Source organism: Lepisosteus platostomus, chromosome 18, assembly GCF_059453375.1.
Source record: "Lepisosteus platostomus isolate fLepPlt1 chromosome 18, fLepPlt1.hap1, whole genome shotgun sequence".
Taxonomy (NCBI): domain Eukaryota; kingdom Metazoa; phylum Chordata; class Actinopteri; order Semionotiformes; family Lepisosteidae; genus Lepisosteus; species Lepisosteus platostomus.
In genome coordinates this window covers 6,063,659-6,082,115 of record NC_142628.1, presented here as the reverse complement: position 1 = coordinate 6,082,115, position 18,457 = coordinate 6,063,659, and the positions used below count along the sequence as shown (strand labels likewise).

The following is an 18,457-nucleotide window of genomic DNA, read 5'->3' as shown; positions in this document are numbered from 1 at the left end:
GCCTAAAAGTGAGCAAATCATAGAAGCTCAGAAGAGTGAAGATCTCTGCTGAGTGTTTCACATTCATCAGAACAGAAACAGAACGTTTATATTTCCTCAGGGGCTAGTTTTGATTTTGACAGGTCTTGTCGATGAACACTCTTGAGCAGATACCTCAGCAGAGAATAAAGTCGAACAGGGCTCTACATTCCTGGTCGTAGAAAGCCTCAGTCCAGTAGGCTTTATAGGTAGCGATCACGTCCTTTTTAAAGAGATTAAAATATTTCATTTTGAACAGCTCATTAGATGATTCATTCAATTAAGTAATTTAGAGATTATGCACAAGAAGAAAAACTGAATGTCTGTAGCCCCTAGTGACACTTCTTGACAGAATGCCCAGAGTACAGGATGACATTTCCCCCAATAAATGTTTTGCACCAATAAAACAGGAAAATTTGATGTTCTTTTGAGAAGGCCAGTAAAGTTTATAAATTGACAACTCATGCTGACTTGTCTCTTGATTAAAGACAATCCAGGTGAAACCACTATTTTGACTGACACTGTGCTTATTCTTAAACAAGTAAGCAAGAGAGTTGAACATAACCTTCTGCAACCAGGAGATGGTTCTGGTTTCCAGAGTCCTGGGAGACAGAAAATGGACTGAGATGCAGGAAAGGTTCTGAACGCAACGCTGCTCTAAAAGCATCCTAGAAGCATTTGATCAGAGCAGATGAAACAGTAGAAGCAGACAACAAAGTGAGTTTTCTACCCTTTTCACACAGATGATTCTGGTAAGGAAATGCCAAATTCAAAAGAAAACATTTAATGCCTGACTGACTTCCATACATTGAACATATTTATTGAATTGTGTGTCATTTGGCATGAAATCTGTTTAGTGACGTTTTTCAAATGTATTTATGAAACAATCCACATGTCCACTTCATGGTTATGTGCATTGTATTTTTTTAAAAATATACTCCACTATTCACAGCTCGGTACGAACCACCTAAATAAAATTCAATATTTACCTGGAAATACTAGACGTGGTCCTTCACACAATAAGAAATAATTCATTTAGGTCTGGAGCAGTATGGACTGTTTAGTTGTTTAATATACTGTACACGAAATGCAAAACATATCCCGCAACACTGGCTGCTAAACATATTAATTTCAAAACCCATAAAAGCCCCACTTTTAAAGATTAGCTAAATTAGTAAGCTTTAAGCCTAAACACTGTTTTAACAACCTTGAAGTCTTTGAAGCAATCCAACAAACATTTACTAGTGGGACTATTTTCTCCACATCGGGGTCAAGGTTACCCTGCCTGTCTGGAAACCTTTCACTGCCAGACTCTATATTAGCACCAAGCTGTGGGAAAGGGGGTTTATGTTATTACATCACAGCAATTTACAGAACAAATATAGTAAAGTGAGCCTGTCTGGAAGATGGTCAGAGATATCAGAAGAAATGTATACTAGTGACTGAACTTCTGACATAAATTAGTTTTAGTTATTTAAAAAAAAACACTTAAGCCCGGATTTTTTACAGGTTTAGATCAATACAAAATAAACCATAGATTACCATGTAATCTAGTCTCTCACTAAACTGCCGAGACATTTTTGCTATATGAACAATAATTTTAAAAGTGCCTAAGTTAATTTTAAGTGATTTCTGCAATAACTTTTGAGATCCACTAAAGCCTTTGGCTGCTTGGATAACAGTTATCAGATAAAAAACAGAACTCCATCACAGGATAATCTTTAGCTTAATTAATAACTATCAGCCAAGGTTAGAAACACACACACAAAGTTCCACATTGTCATCCTTGATGTTTATTTGAATTTCGCTTCATGGAAGGAGAAAATGGCCAATTCTTACCACAAAACAAATAAACCGGAGTACTCTTTTTGCTTCACAGTACAGCCAGGCACTTGAACTGTTAGTTCATAAAAACTTCCACTGCTATAAGAAAACAAAAGTCCAAAAGAAAACCAGCCAGAAAAAAGATAGCATAGCACGCTGTAGTACTTGTTTCAATAGTTACAGTCCATAGTACAGCATAATGAACAATATTTTAACAGATTTCAGCAAGCCTTTCTTTACATACTACGTTCTTCTTTGCCATTTTCAAAAGTGTCAAATACAGAGAAAAATAAAAATGGTCTAAATAATAATTTTAAAAATAATGCAATGTAGGGTTAGCCATTACTTGAGGCTATGCTGTATGAAATTAATTTTCAACAACTCCTTACATTATAAATACAATTTGAACTAAGTCCAAGTAATAAATATGAGCTTGGAATACAGATTCAGTTGAAGCAATTACATAGATTTAATGATAAAATATGATACAGTGTATCATGAATCTGGAGTTAATCAGATAGCCTGTTGTACACAACAGAGAATTAAGGAATAACAATTATTTTGTAACTGTGCAACAAATGTTCTTCACTTCACCACATGTCCAACAGGACCACACAGTGCCCTGCAAAAGTGAGACATTTGTTGTACTTTCTTGTAATGTTGACAAATTTTAAACACAGAGAAAAATAAAGCATCTGGTTCCCATTTTAAAACCAAACAAAAATAACTTTTCAGTCAGTACTCTAAAGGAATATAATCAGATTTCTTTCTAAGTGTTCTCAGTAACACACTCTCGACACATTTGGAATTTCTGGTTCCTTTATGGAACTAGTTAAAAACATTTTTTTGCAGTTTAAGTAGTCAAATTAGGGAAAACAAACAGGATATGGAAAGCCAGAAAGATATACTGTATGCAGTTTTATGCTTTAAGAAAAACAAAGGAAATACAATTATAAAATTCCTCACTCCTCATTGAACATGTTGGATGTAGGCCATGTCCATCAAAGATTCAATTTTACACACTTTTAGACCTTGAAAAATTAAGAGAAAAAAACAGCAGCAACAACAAAAATTTCCTTTGTTGCTTTTACATCAATATTTAGAGCACAAGCAGCTGAAAGCCTATCTAATTCACACCGTCTCCAATAAAGAAAGAAAATGAAGTAAAATGGGACACAAAAGCCTGAAATTAACTAAAAAGGAAGGACTACAAATAAAAGGGCTTTTCATTCCTGCTCTATAAAGCTCATCCTCTACTTTAATTCTCTCACATTCCTCAAAAGCTCTTTAAAAATAAGGGTCATGCTTGTGGCTGCCATAGAAACCACATCCCTTGTGCAAGGCGCTGTCATAACATGGGGCCTGTTCGGCAGGGGCTTAAAGTGACAAAGCAGCCAGCCGGTGTCGGGAGCAGAGGTGAAGACAGCTTGGGTAGAGAGGGAGCTGGTGGGGGTGGCCATCTGTTTTTTATTTAATTAATACTTGTCTCTCTTCCAGGCTACTAAAACAGTCACATACTGTACTAATGACTATATGTTGTTTCAAAAGAGAATGATAGGTCTTGTGTACCACATGAATGCTTTCAGAATACTTTTGTTTTGTAATTTAAAAGTATCAATTCCCAACCATACAATATACTAATAATGTTCTATTTTTTGCTGAATGATGGTTAATCAGTTTTCATATTTGTTTGAACTTCACTAATACATGTAAAAGAGATATGCATTTTAAAAGAAAGCATTAAAGATCAATGATCAAGATCACTCATGTGTAAGGTTCTGTTTCATCAAGTTGTCATTATATATCAGTATATCAAGTAGTGTGTGTGGGCGGCAACAAAAAAATGTATTTAATCCTATCCTGATTTTTGCAAAATGGTTATTCTTTTTAAATTTCATTCAAAACTGTACACAGTTGGCAATAAGAATTAGTCAAACATTGAAGTAGATTCACTGACCTTTATGAGCATTAATCTTGGGCTATTTGCTATTAAATTTCTGGCATATGAGTCCAGGACCATTGATAATCAGGTTCTGTGAAACCAGTACAGAATGTTTTAAGTCACCTTTCAATTGCTCTGCTACTGTACTGTACATGTTACATTTTGGAGCACAGTCATCACGGGTCTAAGATGTCTTAGACATCTCATTAGTAAGAAAGCTGCAATAACATAAATTCTATTTTTTCAAAACTCAACAGCTGGGAATTTACCTAAAAATGCCCTCTTTGCAGCATTCATTTTCTAGGCATTAATTTCACAGGTGGTTACAATTAGGTTTTACCAGAGTTGTTTTTAGTTGGCAGGGTGAGTAATAAATGGGAGAGCACCCAATGCTATCAGTTTGTGAGTCTCCAATAAAAAACCACAACCTCTTTTCATTTTCGTATTCAACATTATATTCACTTTGACACTTTTCCTACAGATTCTCTTTTTAAATGTGGATCTCTTTGAAGTACCGCTACTGCCCAAAAAGTAGTCTCAAACGGTTAGGAAACTTTCAGTGCTATCATATTTGCCAGTACCAGTATTTTTTGTATTTTGTCTGGAGTGGTCACTCCCTTATACTGTGGTAAATATTCTACTTTGTTAGCTTCTAACTTCTTGGATTTTATACTTAAGTGATTAAAGAGAAAAAGGTCAAATATATATCTAGGTCCTTTGTAAAAGGTTTAAGTTTTCATTGACAAATAAGGTAATTCAATAGTGTTCACGGGGAAGCACAACAGGCGACAGCAAGCAGTGTCTACTAATCAGAATCAGTAACAAGGTTAAATTGCTGGTCCTAAATTTTTATTTCTAAAAAGAACAGAGCTCCGGCTGTTTGCCATTTGATGAGTTCAAAATAAGCAAATGTAGGGGCCGCTTGGCATTGTTCACGAGATAATAAAGACATGTCAATTTTTTTGAATGATCGTGAGTTGTCTGCCCCCATCGGAGACTGGCGGGCCCCTACAGATGGCTTCACTCCTTCACGAAGTGTTCCACTCTCACGCTTAACAAATACAACTTGCTCCCTCAGTTAAACTAGGCAGCGTAAATCCTGTCAGACCACACACTGCATGTTCCCTCATGCGCTGATTTCTCATGCCAGATTTTTTATGACGAAGAGCGTTCCGGACTGTTGAGAGTTCAAAATTCTTTTCACACCTTTAAAAGGTAGCAGGTCTGAGTCTCATAACCCACATGACTGCGACTATCAGGATTGATCAACGAGCCAGGCTGCGGGTTTTAACTGCAATGGAACCTCCTAGCACACAGAATGTCAGGCAACCCTGCGTGCTTCCTGGTCTACAGCACAGGTGTGTGTGGAAAACCACTGTCACTCTGCCATCTCATTGCCATTTTTGCACTAGGAAAACCATCCTGACCCAGGGGGAGACGTTGTTTCTTTTGCAGATTATTCTCATGGCAAATGTTTCGGGAGTCAGAAACCTTGTCAACCATCATGTACAAGGACATACGATACTATTTCACATACTAAAGAAAATGTGTTGTGTATGGCTTCATACACTAATTTCACTGTAATAGGTTACACTACAAGCAGATCATGGAATTTTTACAAAACATTTAGTGGTCTGGTACGAATACTGGGATGACAGATCACTGGTCACAAAACTATACCAAAGCACATGCTGCAACTTTATAGTGGCACAGTCCAGCTTTTCGGTACAGTACAATCTTTTAATTCTAAATTCCATGTTCTTTCTTCAGACAAAAAAAATGGCCCAGAACAGTTTCTCTTGATGGTGAGAAACCAATGAAGTAGCAAGGAGGCCTGCCTACGAATAAAGGGAAAAGCTTGTTTAGGCTTTTCACACAATGGAAGGAGATTTTTAAGTGTTGACTAACAGGCACTGTAAAAGCAGGCGAGTTTGAATCTATCCATCTAGTGGTTAGCTGAATGTTTTTGGAAGTTAAAACCTGAAAAGGCACTTAATTACTTTGACCTTTCACTGTCTCTCCCTGGAAGGTGGAAACATTTTTGTCCAGTGTGCACTTCTGTTGAGTGTTACTGCTCTGCTAAGATTCATTGCAAAAAGTGAAATAGTTTTAAAGTATTAGACAGACAGCATAAAACAGTTTATCCTGGGAAGAGATCAGAACTCTTAAGTCGCATCCGAAACATTCATTAAGTACATGTCAGGTTAGTGTGCATTTACAACTGCAGAGGATTTTCCAGATGCTGGATTGGCCTGAATCACATTGACATTTCCTCGTTTCGGGACCTCAGTGGAGTTCCATAAGCCGACGGGGCTACTGCAGCAATCCTGTCACTTCCTGTAAAGAATCATGGGGACAGGATAAAGACTAGTAGCAGATGGATTGCCAGCATGCTTTCTGCCTTGTGATGGACCCCCCCCCAAGGCAAAACTGAGTGTTGCCCACAAAGCTGGCTGAAAATCTCACATTTACATAACCAAAGGTCATTTTGAGCTTAATTAATAACCCCATGATACAGTTCTCATTGTAGTACCCCTTCAATACAGGAAACGTATGAAAATATAAACCTCTTTTTTTCACTCTGGCTTCACACATAGGTTTACAGATGGGCGTCTGCTTTTTCTGAACTACAAATGCTTCCTTTACAAGTCTGAATGTGCTTGTTCTGAGGGCTCTGAGGGACCGCATTGATCCTAGCTGGGGAGAAATCATTAATGGAGCCCCAAGGTAGCATGTGTACAATGGAGGGTTTTTAATAAGACCCTGATCAGTCCCTAGGCTACTATTTGATGTTATAGAAGCAGGCAGAACGCCAGTATCTCTAATAGGCTGCTGATGAAAACAGCCTGGGAGACCATGTTTAATTATTATTATGAGGGCAGTCCTCTAAGCACTGGAGCTGAAAAAGGAAAGGTTGTAAAACCAGACTCTTCTGATGGTGGTGTCAGCAGAGAAGTCTGGTGAATGTTTCCAGAGAGTTGTACACAATTCATGGTGAAAAATTTAGACATTGGATCTTTTCTCTTCCCCACCAGAGAGGGCTGTGGTCAGTGTTTAGCTTATAGGACTGATTGTTAAAATCCTATGACATCAATGTGGAATTTTACAAAACAGATACTAATTATATTGCGTTATTATAATCAATGATTCTCAGTGCTTACAGACCTCACTGGGTTTCATGGTACTTCTCAAAATCTTTTCGAACATTCATCCTGGCAAAGTATATGATTGTGGCTCTGAATCAAAACAAAACAAAAATAATGATGAAAGTATTTTTCCTCTAGCTAAACATTTGTATACTTGCATACTGTGGGAGTTAATATGAAAAGAACAAAGAGACAACTGAAACATAAAACCTACATATAAAGATTTGTAATGACAATGTGAGTGTGAGCCCTGCGATGGACTGGTCTCCCATCCAGGGTGTATTCTGCCTTGGACCTGTTGCTTGCTGGGATAGGTTCCTGCTCCCCCTCTTTATTAGATAAGATAGATAAGATCACTTTATTGACCATATACAATTTCTTGCATTAAGAATTTGTCTTTTTGCATACCCCAGCTTGCTCTCCATGAGACACACAGACAGGGAGAGTGAAGCTTGGGGTCAGAGTGCAGGGTCAGCCATTTATACGGCACCCCTGGAGCAGCTGGGGTTAAAGGCCTTGCTCAGGGGCCCAATGGAGTAGGATTCCTCTGCTGACTGTGGGATTTGAACCTGCAACCTTCCAGCCACAGGCGCAGATCCTGAGCCACAGAGCCACCCCTCTGCCCGAGTAATGGTGTACCCAGAGAAAAGTAAAGAAAAGTGAAGGCAAGCCAAATAATTCAGAGAGAGTAAATGCTGGTGATAACATTGGCAGGAATGAGTCCAACAAAGAGTTACAACAGTGTTAGAAGGAGAGAACATTGGACAGAATAATTAATAAGAAAGGGGAAATTTCTGCAAATGGCCTTGCTCAGGGGCCCAACAGAGTAGGATTCCTCTGCCGACTGTGGGATTTGAACCAGCAACCTTCCAGCCACAGGCGCAGAGCCTGAGCCACAGAGCCACCACTCCACCCTTCTTCTTTAGATAAAGAAGTTAGAAAATGGATGAATGGAAAACAAAAAAGGAATGTGTGTTCTTAGTTGATAGTACACATGGCAGGCCTTTTTCTGCATTTCCATGTTTGGCAAGTTTGAAGGTTAAATTTAAACATATTTAAGCTCCCTTCAGTAAAATAGTATAGACCAAATTTACCATCTATGGGAGATAGGTTGTAAGTGTACATGATGTTTTATTCAGAAGACTCATTTGAATAGAAACGCTGAAAACTATTATAGCTTACCAGCTTTCTGTAGTAGATTTTTCTGTTTCTTACAATAAGAGCAAAGGTTAGTGTCCGAAACCAAACAGAAAAATAAAAGAAATGCACCACAATTGTCATGGTGATACTTGGCAAAATCCATCAACCATTACAGTTTCCAAAGCTTATGTGGAACAAAATTATTTATGTTTTACAGTTTTCATTTCAGCTGTGAAGCTCTACATTGTGGTCGAGTTGAAAAGTAATCCGAGAAGGCTGAATGAACACTTTGTTGTGTTTAAGCTCTGAGAAGAGCTCTGTAATTAAGTCTTTATTCAAAAATAGACTTTTTATGCTGTCTGGGAAAAAGTGTTTTTTTTTCTTCTAGTTGCATTATCATTCCCCCTCAACACCAACTCACTAGCTTCCTTCTCAACAAAGAAATTAAACAAAACAGTGACATTACACAGAACTCTCCTGTACGTACATATCTCTGGTATGCATACAGGGAACGTTTCTTTAATTTTGTTTTCTTTAAGCCTGAATACAGTAGTGCGCTATTTGCTTTCAGTAAGCCTTTCCAACAACAAAAGCAGAAAATCAAACAATGTCATTTAAATACAGAACCTAGCCGAAATTCACATAGTGTAAGAGCTATAGCCTTTAATATCTTCGTCTCTAGCTCAGCAGATTGAACAGAGAGGCCCAGCTCTGAGTAATTGAAGGCCAAAGGGTTCACCCAGCAAGGATGCAGGATTTCCACACCTCTCTGTTTACACTGTAGCCCTTCCAGCAAACATCTGATATCTGTGTGCCCCCACAGCACAGCAACGTTTGTTTGGAGTACAGGGTCCACTTAATCCCTTAAAAATAAAGGGATTATAAGAAAACCTCAGCGATCAGCACATTATGAAAACAGCTTCAAAGAGGCCACACAGCAAAACAAATGGCACAGGACGAGGCTCAGCGTCAGCAAGATGAGTGCCACCAGCTTCACCGCTTTTGAAAGCTTGGGTGTGGGTAACAGGTGATGCTTTACTGCGCAGAGGAAAGAGATAAGGATTTCCATGTCTACAGCATCAAATGTCAGTCACAGATTTCAATTTTTTTAATCATTTTGTCTCACTTCCTATGCTTCTGTTGAAAATGTAAACAACTGTACGAAAAATGTTCGTTCAAATTGAAAAGGTTCACAGAGCACATGAGAAACTCATAATCCAGCAACAGTCAACTGCCTGAGTTAGCTGCCTAATGGAGTGCTCTCTGGTGCACAGCCAAGAACTGGAACCATTTCAAGTGTCACTTTTATATCTGGATTCTGTTACTGGGAGATCTCCAGTGGACACTGGATGGATGGATGGGAGTATTCGTTAGGAAGTGAGGTAGACTGGTGCTGGAAATAGATCCCATTTGGTAAAAAAGACAGAGGAAACAATGCAGGTGGGTGAAGAAATCCAATGAAAAATGAAAGAGGTAAGGATTGAATAATGATTAAAAAGAAAATCTGGTACAGAAAATCCAAATGGAAAAAAGTAGATAGCACAACAAATAAGACAGAAAAAATGACAAGGAGGATAGCAAGAAATAAAAGGACTGGCAACTGACTGAGCTAATTTTTCAAAACTTGTATCTATTTATGCCTGTATCGGGAAGAGTCTGTTTGTGACAGTTCAACTTTGTAAGGCTTTGCCATGTGTTCACTGCAGCGCTGCCTTTAGAAAACAAAGACCACCACTGGCAAAGAACCTGGCAAAGGGGAGATGTGAAACGGAAAAATACGAACCACCGCAGAGCACCAGAACTAGGAGAGAAATGAAAACCAGGGGTTCATCTACTGTACCATCTAGAGTAACCTCCCGTTGCACAGGAAGAGCCAGAAGGAAATTTTGGAATATTACGCTGTGATTTTACACCAGGAGGAGATTTGGAAAAACTACAGCTCTCATTCCTACAGAAATTAATGTATTGAGGATCTTTTTAAATGTATTAAGTAAATTAATACATTCATAGGGTTATCTTGAGCTAAAACACACCCTAATAAAAATCTCTCTAAAACAACTTTTTTTTATTTTTACTGCATAGTACTACTTAGTTGGTGTTGGTTTGCCTCATAAAACTGGACATGGTATTAAAAATTCAATTATAAATATCTTAATGTATATCCAGGACTGTCTGTACCAGCTAGGCTGTTTAATGTCAACTGCCTTTCCTTGTAAAACCCGTATTAGTCTCCCCGTTCTCTTCCACCACCCAAATCTCAGCCTTTCAAGATCTTGGTTATTTTGTATACACTGATACTCTATGTAATTGCTTTTAATTATTTAATTTCCCAGAAACTTAAAATTGCTTTGCTCTTGATGTGGATAAGCCTAAATGCTGCCATAACTTCCAGTGTCGCCAGGACTCAGCAAGTTGTTTTAAGTCAATGTTATCTGCCTTGTACTCAGGGACCTCTCTTCACCCTTCCCTCACTGCGTAAATGTGGCTAATCTAGTTAATCATGGAGGGAGGATTAAGGCTCCATGCAGCCCGTTCTTTTTCTGTCTGCCAGATAATAAGGTAATCCAACTGCGCTGAGCTCTATCTGTTCACCCATCAGTCAGCCGAAATCCAGACTAGCTCTCTCTTTAAAGTATTTTATTGTAAGAAGCCGAAAGCTCCAAGCATGAATTGTAATTAACCTGTGACTAGCTTACCACTAATTTTGAAAGGATTTATCTAAACTGTTTTATGAACATTGGCTGTGAACGGGTGCTTTTTATGGGAGCTACGCCACAAGCAGTGTTTTGGGAGAGGGGTGGAAGAGGAACAGACATGATGTATTTGAAGGGCTCTAAAGTATAATGCTTCCTTTCAATACAGCATGCAGGGCCTTTACTCATCCCAGGAAGTTCTCTTCATTGTGAGACTAGAGGTATTTTATTATGTCACTGCAGATACCATAATATATTTTTTTCTGGCTGGGTGAAAGAGGGACAACAAACCACAAATTGACTGCAATGTAAATCCAAACAGCCCACATGAGGAATGAGCTACTTACACTAAAACACTAAGCTTGCAAAGATCTTTCTGCTCAAATGTAGCTTTGCTTTGCTCACCCTTGGCCGTAGGTCCTTCGTTCAGTGCAGCTGGTGACTGAAAGACAACAGCTCCATGCAGTAGATGTGATCTTGAGGGCAGTATTGAGGGTGTTGTGTGTTTTCCATGTCTTGGCTGCCAGATACAGACCATGAGACTGCACACCAGCCCACTCACCTTTCAGACAATGTCTTTCAACGACACAGCCCTACTGTATATAGAAGGAGAAGTGTGGATCAGAGGAGAGGCATCCCTCACAGACAGGGCCGCAAGCCTACAGGCACCAGGGAGGCCATCATGGCCACTGTATTGCGGAGGGCTGAGTCGGTACTGGCAAACATCAACGGCAACCCACAAACAGCTGCACACTGCTGTTTGAGGAACGCTGGTCACAGTCAGCTAGAGACATAACTTAGGACTGTACCCTTGATTTGAACCTGCTCTTGAGTCACTCGCGATGCCCTTTCTGAAGGTCTTTTAGGTATAAAATGCCAACTTGTTCCACCTTAAACTAAAGTCTCCAAAAAACATATACAAGTTTAAGTCCTCCTTAAAATGCACAGTAGAGTGAACTGAACTCAATAGTGTTTTAATTCCTAAACACTGTTATGTATATAAACCTTCTTGATGACTGTTACTGTTTTAATTACAAAGGATACTGTTATGAAATAAACTGTTTTAAAACTTATAGGTAGGGAAACACGGCATCATTGTCTCCGATGTATTTTATGCAAATATCAACCTTGTTATTTACATACTCACTTTAGCTCATTTAAGAAAACTCCAGTACGCATCTCACAAAGTAAACCATTAGGATAATTGTTTAACTGACTACTCAGATTAGAAGAAAAGCAAGCCAACATCGGATCATCCCCAAATTAAGCCTGGGTACTAGACCCTGTACTAGATCTATTACATCTTTAAATTACTTAACGAACAATGTCCCTTGAAAGGTGTTCCAATCCAACCACAAGCATGTTTTAAGATGTAATATTCCTCAGCTGCTTTTCTGTACCTGTAGTGTTTTTCTTCAGTATCTTCTGCTTTTAAATGTCAACAGCTTTTTTAAGCATTCGTTAATGATGCACATGCTATTTGTTCTTGTAACCACTTCATATTGACTAGACCAAAATTGGTTGATATTTTTGAGTGACTACATTTCTTACTGTAATGTGAATTTTATGAAAGCGGTATGCTTTTCTTTACAATAATAGTTTCAGTTTAATTAATGCACAAGAATTATCTTATTATTTATTACACCTATGTTGTTGAACTCATTTTTGTGTTATTTTATAGAGGATCTGAACAATTAAAACAACTTTACTTTTACCACAAAAGCCTGATACAATTTCTTGTGGATGTAAAAAGTCTTCACTGGGTGTATATGGCTGTATATCCCTAAATCACAACACGTTTAAAAGAAGATCTTCAGGCAATCAATTCTCTTATAAGGTCGATAGATATTCTATTAAATTCCTCAATCTTTATGGGGCATTCAAGCCAGCATGACTTAATACATGGGCTGGGAGCTGAGTAATGGCCTGCTCTCATTTTCTCTTGTCTTGGAAAGTCATCAATACATCACAGCAAAACCAGCTGAAATGACTGAAGGGGAGACGGAATGAATTACTTCAGTCGATTAGGACAAGAAAAACTGGAACAGGGATCAAACAGTCCCAGATGACTGGCTCATTTAATGTCAGATCTGTGGATATTAAGGTTATGGAGAAGCCTAGCCCCTTTGTCAGAATACTGTAACCCAGCAGTGCAAGCTTTTAAATTAATTTGAGGTCATGCAGGATTTTAATGACTGCAGCTCAGCTCCTGCACCAGAGGTAACGACTGTAAGGAGCACGTATTTAAGATTAATGGAGGACTGGAGACAAACCACAGCTGCTGTTTGTCTGTGGGCCTCTGGATATAATCACCATTGAGGTGTTTGTGTGTCAAAAAAGATGGTATGTTTAATCAGGATTCAACATTCTGAGCAGGTGGACAATCTCCCACTGTGAACACCAAGTGGATTTAGGAAAAGGAGGTATCTAGGAGTTAGGAAGGTAGTAGCATAGAAACATAACTCCTTTTACAGAGGTTCACGGAGGGTTCAGGCTTCGGGAAGTCAAGAAAGATATGTTTTATACATACTGTAGTGAGCAGGACCCAGATCCTCACCTCTTCAAAGCTGGTTCATTCACAGAGGATGTTACCAGATTCCAGGGTCAGTTTTACTGGCTGCAGACCAGCACGGAGCCTCAGACAACAACATTCCATGATATTTGATTGAGTTATACTTTAAGGAAAGCATTCCACTTTTCACTATTTTCCTTACAAGGTCATCTCTCACCGAGGCCAGAATTCTGTCCAGAAAACAAGCAAAAAACCTGCTCTCTCTTGATTGTCTCTCAAAGCCAGTAAATACCATGTTTTAGTAGGAACAGATGATTGCTGGGCACTGCTGTAGGGATCTCGTACATAAAGCCTTCTGCTCTTTCACTAAGAGACTGCAGCAACAAGACTTCTTTTAATGCAAGTATAAGAGAGTGACCAATCAGATTTTTAATTAATACACTTGTGTGTTTTGGAATCAACCAAAAGATAGCATCCTGGTGCAGAAATGTTTTTTTTATTTTGTTCTCAAACTTGAAAATGATATTTTAGTTAGTCACTTTTCTTGACTGGTTTGACTCACCAGCATACATATTTAACTGCCATTCTGAAATGTTTCTTTAAGCCTTATATATCTGACCTAGGGGACCATATCCCTCATATAAGCACAATTAGGAAGATTAGGAACATTTGAAAGACATTTGTTGGGTGCATGACCAGGCTAATACTCCATTCCATAGGTGAGGACTCTAGCAGGGTAGTACAATATGTTACAGTATATCACTCACTGAGGATTTCTATAATTTGCCTTGATCTTCTCTGTGACCTGGAGATCCTGTTCGGACTATCTGTCCTCTCATTTCATAGGCAATGGAAATGCATCAAATTAAGGAAAACGAATTATTTTTCTCTTTCTTTTTTACATTATTCAGTTATTCCTAAAGGGGGTGTACTGTATACAGTACAGTGTGATAGTATCACGTATTTCATTTTGTAAAACTCATTGAAGTTAAGTTGAAAAATGGCACACAATTACTAAAACGCTCAGCCCTAATTAACTGCGCCCATTACAGCTTGCCTGCAGCGCTGCCATGTTAGATTTGTCATCTGTGGTGTGCAAAGTATTTTACCATTGAATGCAAATTCTCAGACACTTTTGTCAGGCTGAAGGCTGTTCTTTCGGGGAAGCGCATCACAAAATCCTGAATTTGTATTCATATTTGTATAGATTTGTATTCCTTTTTTTCTCCGGAATAATCTGTTTAAAGGTAAAGATTTCGTTACAAATCCCCATAGGTTTGAAAATGCTGAAACAAATCTTCCCTCTTACTCAGTTTAGTCAGTTTAATGTATAGTCTTGTAGGTTGCCCACAAAGTTTTATTAATTATAAAGCACAATAATCATTCATAGACAAGACAATTACAGTAATTCGTATAAACTCGTGAGATGACTAATTTTCCATATTCTTTGCATTCTTGTACTTAATACAATCGCAAAAAATCACCTCTGCGAGTCTGAATGACACGATCACGTTAGGTAGCACAGTCCAGAACCTTACCTCACATATCACACGTTTTTAAGATTGCTACTCCCATGCTTAACCTACAAGGAGTAATTTAAATCCTGTTTGCTTTTCTTACGGTCTACGGACCATCAATATGTTCCATAAGTCAATGTCGGAATATTTCGTTTCAATTTAAAAACGCGTAGTTAAAGATCACATGCATAAAATAAAAAAGTTGTATCCAAGCAGCTGAAAACAAATATGTCCTGTTAATTATGTATTTCTCACATCTACTAGATAATCGCTCCGGGGCTAATTGCATCTAAATGATCAAATTGAGAAAGCTGATACAAGACAAAGCTAAAATACAAGATGTTCCTTAAATACTCAGGTGTAAAAAAAAAACCAACTGCTGTATCACAGAACAGAAAACGAATATTGGCCATGTTAAGTTTAGAACTGGGAACATTCGAGTTAACCTCGCCTTCAGCAGCCCGACAGGAGACGCAAGACGCTCCGCCTGACGAGAAGTGGCGCAGACAATCTCCTGGAGGCAAGGTGCTGCCGACAGCGACAGCCATCTGGTGACCCAAGGTGTAGGGGCAAGCAAACCCAACTGGCAATAACAGGACCTCCCCCGCCCCCGTCGGATTTCCACATCTGACATTTTCCCTGCGAAAAACTCCGGCTCTCCCATGGGTTAAAGCTTAACACGTTCTTCAGCACACAATTTCATAACAAAAACCGTGTGGGAATGTCCTTAACTCCCAATAAATGAATGCATAGATCTAAGGGCATCCGACCCCAAGAGAGCAACCCTCATAACCAAAATTATCACGCCCCAAATTACTGTGGAAATAAATAAACATCAGTTTATTCCATTATTTCTGCTGTTAGCAGTTATCGAAGGTGATGTCCAACAAACTGCGTCTCTAAAACATATTCGCTACTTTCACTATATTAAAGTTATTTTGTAACTTATTTTGTATCTGGTATTGTAAAATGAAAAGCAAAGTCTCACAATTTAGGTCACGGGCGGCGGACAGATCTTTTAACAGGTGCTGGCAAAAATCATTTTCTCTTTTAAAAGTACTTAACATTGATTAAATTCGTCTTTTGTTAAATGTTTTGTTTTGCCATTTTTACTTTAACTTCTACGGGTTCAAGGGATTATATCGACTATCCTGATTTGTATCCTCGCTCGTGTAGTTAATTACAGCGATATCTCCGTCACACTTACAGTGGTGCTAATCCCATCAAAACACTACCAAGACAGCACGCTTGCTTGGCTTTGTATCACAGCCGACGTGCGAACAACCCGGTGCCTCAAAATAAAGGTAAAACTGATTTCTGGGTCGGCAGCTCGGACTGCAGATCACGGGTGTGGGAGGTCTTGGAAGGAAAAATGAACTATTCACTCATATATAAATATAAAACTATTTAACACAAAAGAAAACAGAAAGACAACCGAGTGACACTTCATTTAGGATTCTGTATTGAAAATTTGTGAAGTACAAATTAAGCTATAAACCAAAATGCAGTGCTCATCTAAAAATACTACTGTGCAGCATATCATTCAACTAAGAGACTGTTCGAAACTGCTGAAGCGCACTGGTGTACTTCGCTTTTGGTACCCCACGTAAACAGAAAAGTGTAAGGCTAAATCCGTAAAAGTTTGGGGTGTCATATATCCCCAAAGACACAGAGGCAAGTGAAATAGCAACACGGTAGTCAAAAGTCAAACTCCAGTTAAATGCGAGGTCTATGGAAACATTACCCCACAGTGCTATCACATACAGTAGTCAGTGTGAGACCACCACTGGAAAGAATCTTACATAGTTTCTTACTAGAGTCAAAGGAGCACTCAAACCGGGTGAGCTAAAAGAGAAAAAAAAAGTAAATCTTACCCTCACAAAATGTTTATCTTAGTCCAGAAATTGCGTTAGATTCAATGTACTCCACACCACGAAAAAATAACGGAATCCTCCTCGTACTAATTAAGTTGAATGAGGTGGAAAACAAAACCAAAGTGAGAGTTTATGTCCTGAGGGCAAAACAAACGTCTCTCTTTAGCTAATAAATTCCAGAGCCGCTACTACTGCAACCCCCCAATTTGGTCATGCCTGCTTTGAGGGAGATGGGCAAGCAAACAGCTTTTTTTTCCCGGAGTGCACGCTTGAACCAAGCATCCAGGCGGTTCAGCCCCCGGAGGCGTGAACACGCGTTGCGTCCACGCCTACCGTTAACCCATTTTGTGTTGCCCGAGACCTTCTTTCCTTACGTTTTCCACAAGCCACCCTATCGATAATATTACCGCGGTGGGCAAACAAGTAAGCGAAAGTCATTCATAAATCTGAACCCCGCCCACCACAACACCCCGGGAGAGCAAGCAGTGCTGGTGTTTAGCTTTTGTTCTTAATCACTGCGCTTCTCGTGTCACGAAGGCAGGTTTACCTTCACAGATGGAAAGTCTGATAAAATAGGGTCTGTGATCTTTTACGCTACAGGTCGTGATGGGTGACCGCTTCTCCCCTCTTCAGCCACACATTCCTTCCTCTCTGTGCGTTGGAAAAGGCTCTGCGTTTACAGCAATAAGCAGTAACAAAAGTATTGTATTCCTTGCAACTAAACCGTTCTGTTTATGTACTTTGCTTTAACTTTTTCACTTATCGGGACTTGGTAAGCAATTCTGAAATAAAACATATTTACAAATCAATCTGCCCTTGCGATCAGATTTAATCACCGTTCTCATCAGCTCGTTCTTCGTGCTGATTAAATTGAAGATTTTTCTCTCTTTGACGCCCAAAGATAAGGATCAAGAAAACAAAAAACAAGTATACAGTGTCAATCCCGCTAAAATGCCATTCGATCTCGTCTGTCGCTCCTCAGGGGGTCGAGGGAAAGGAAGGTTGCTACTGATGGTTCGCCTTCCCAGTGCTTTTCACGCTTGAGTTTTGCATTGTCTGCTCCTCTCCGTGTTTATGTTCTGCCTGTCTGCCACTGCTGCCTAAGATCATCTCCCAGAGGAAAGCTCTGTAAATGATACGTTCCTTCTCAGAGTGTATGTAGTGTAACCATGTTGAGTCAAATAAAGCCCCAGACAGACCCTAGAGCACAAAGTCTGTCCCTCAGGACATGCCCAGCCATGCAACAAATACTTCATTTAGGGAATTACAAATATAAATGAATGCTAGATTACAGTCGAATAAACTCCTCCATCAAACTGTACCGTACTGTGATAACTGAGGATGAGATACTAATACAGTAAAATACGCTTTCTTAATGTTTTCCCATGCTAGTGCTCATGGCATGCTAGGAAGATTGTTAGGCATTACTATTTGTGCAAAGTGTGAAGTACTTCAATCCAGACCTAAACTGCTCTTCTCCTGCAATTCCCACTCAGGACTGCGCAGAGATCTGCACTCTTTCTGCAAAAGCACTCAGCATCTCAGGAGGTGACTTGTCCTTTCAACACAGTCTCAGAGCACCATTGTGCCATTTCAGCATCAGCCATGGGAGGAAACGTTAGGGGATGTGTTTTAACTCCAAAGGAAAAAAAAAATGCATTTCAGCTTCCCATCAGGAAAATCACATTAAAAGGCAGTTCACAAAATCTCAGTCTGCTTTATTCGTGGCATCCATTCTAATGACTCCAGACTGACCAAAAGGTGTAAACGTCCTTAGCACACTGCAGACTG

General features: G+C 39.2%; 1 protein-coding gene across 3 annotated transcripts in view; it reads right to left on the bottom strand.

Moving 5' to 3' along the window:
- tspan18b (tetraspanin 18b) overlaps positions 1-17,066 on the bottom strand; it is a 53,491-nt gene extending 36,425 nt beyond the window's left edge. Inside the window, exons 1-2 of one of the 3 annotated variants that reach the window (XM_088611030.1) lie at positions 16,667-17,064; positions 6,950-7,020 (exon numbers count right to left, since the gene is read on the bottom strand). The gene's annotated coding sequence lies outside the window, so the exon portion shown is untranslated. Of the gene's footprint in view, positions 1-6,949; positions 7,021-16,666 lie in introns of all 3 variants that reach the window. The other 2 variants (XM_088611029.1, XM_088611028.1) reach the window with 2 other exon arrangements.
- Between the last annotated feature and the right edge of the window lie 1,391 nt (positions 17,067-18,457).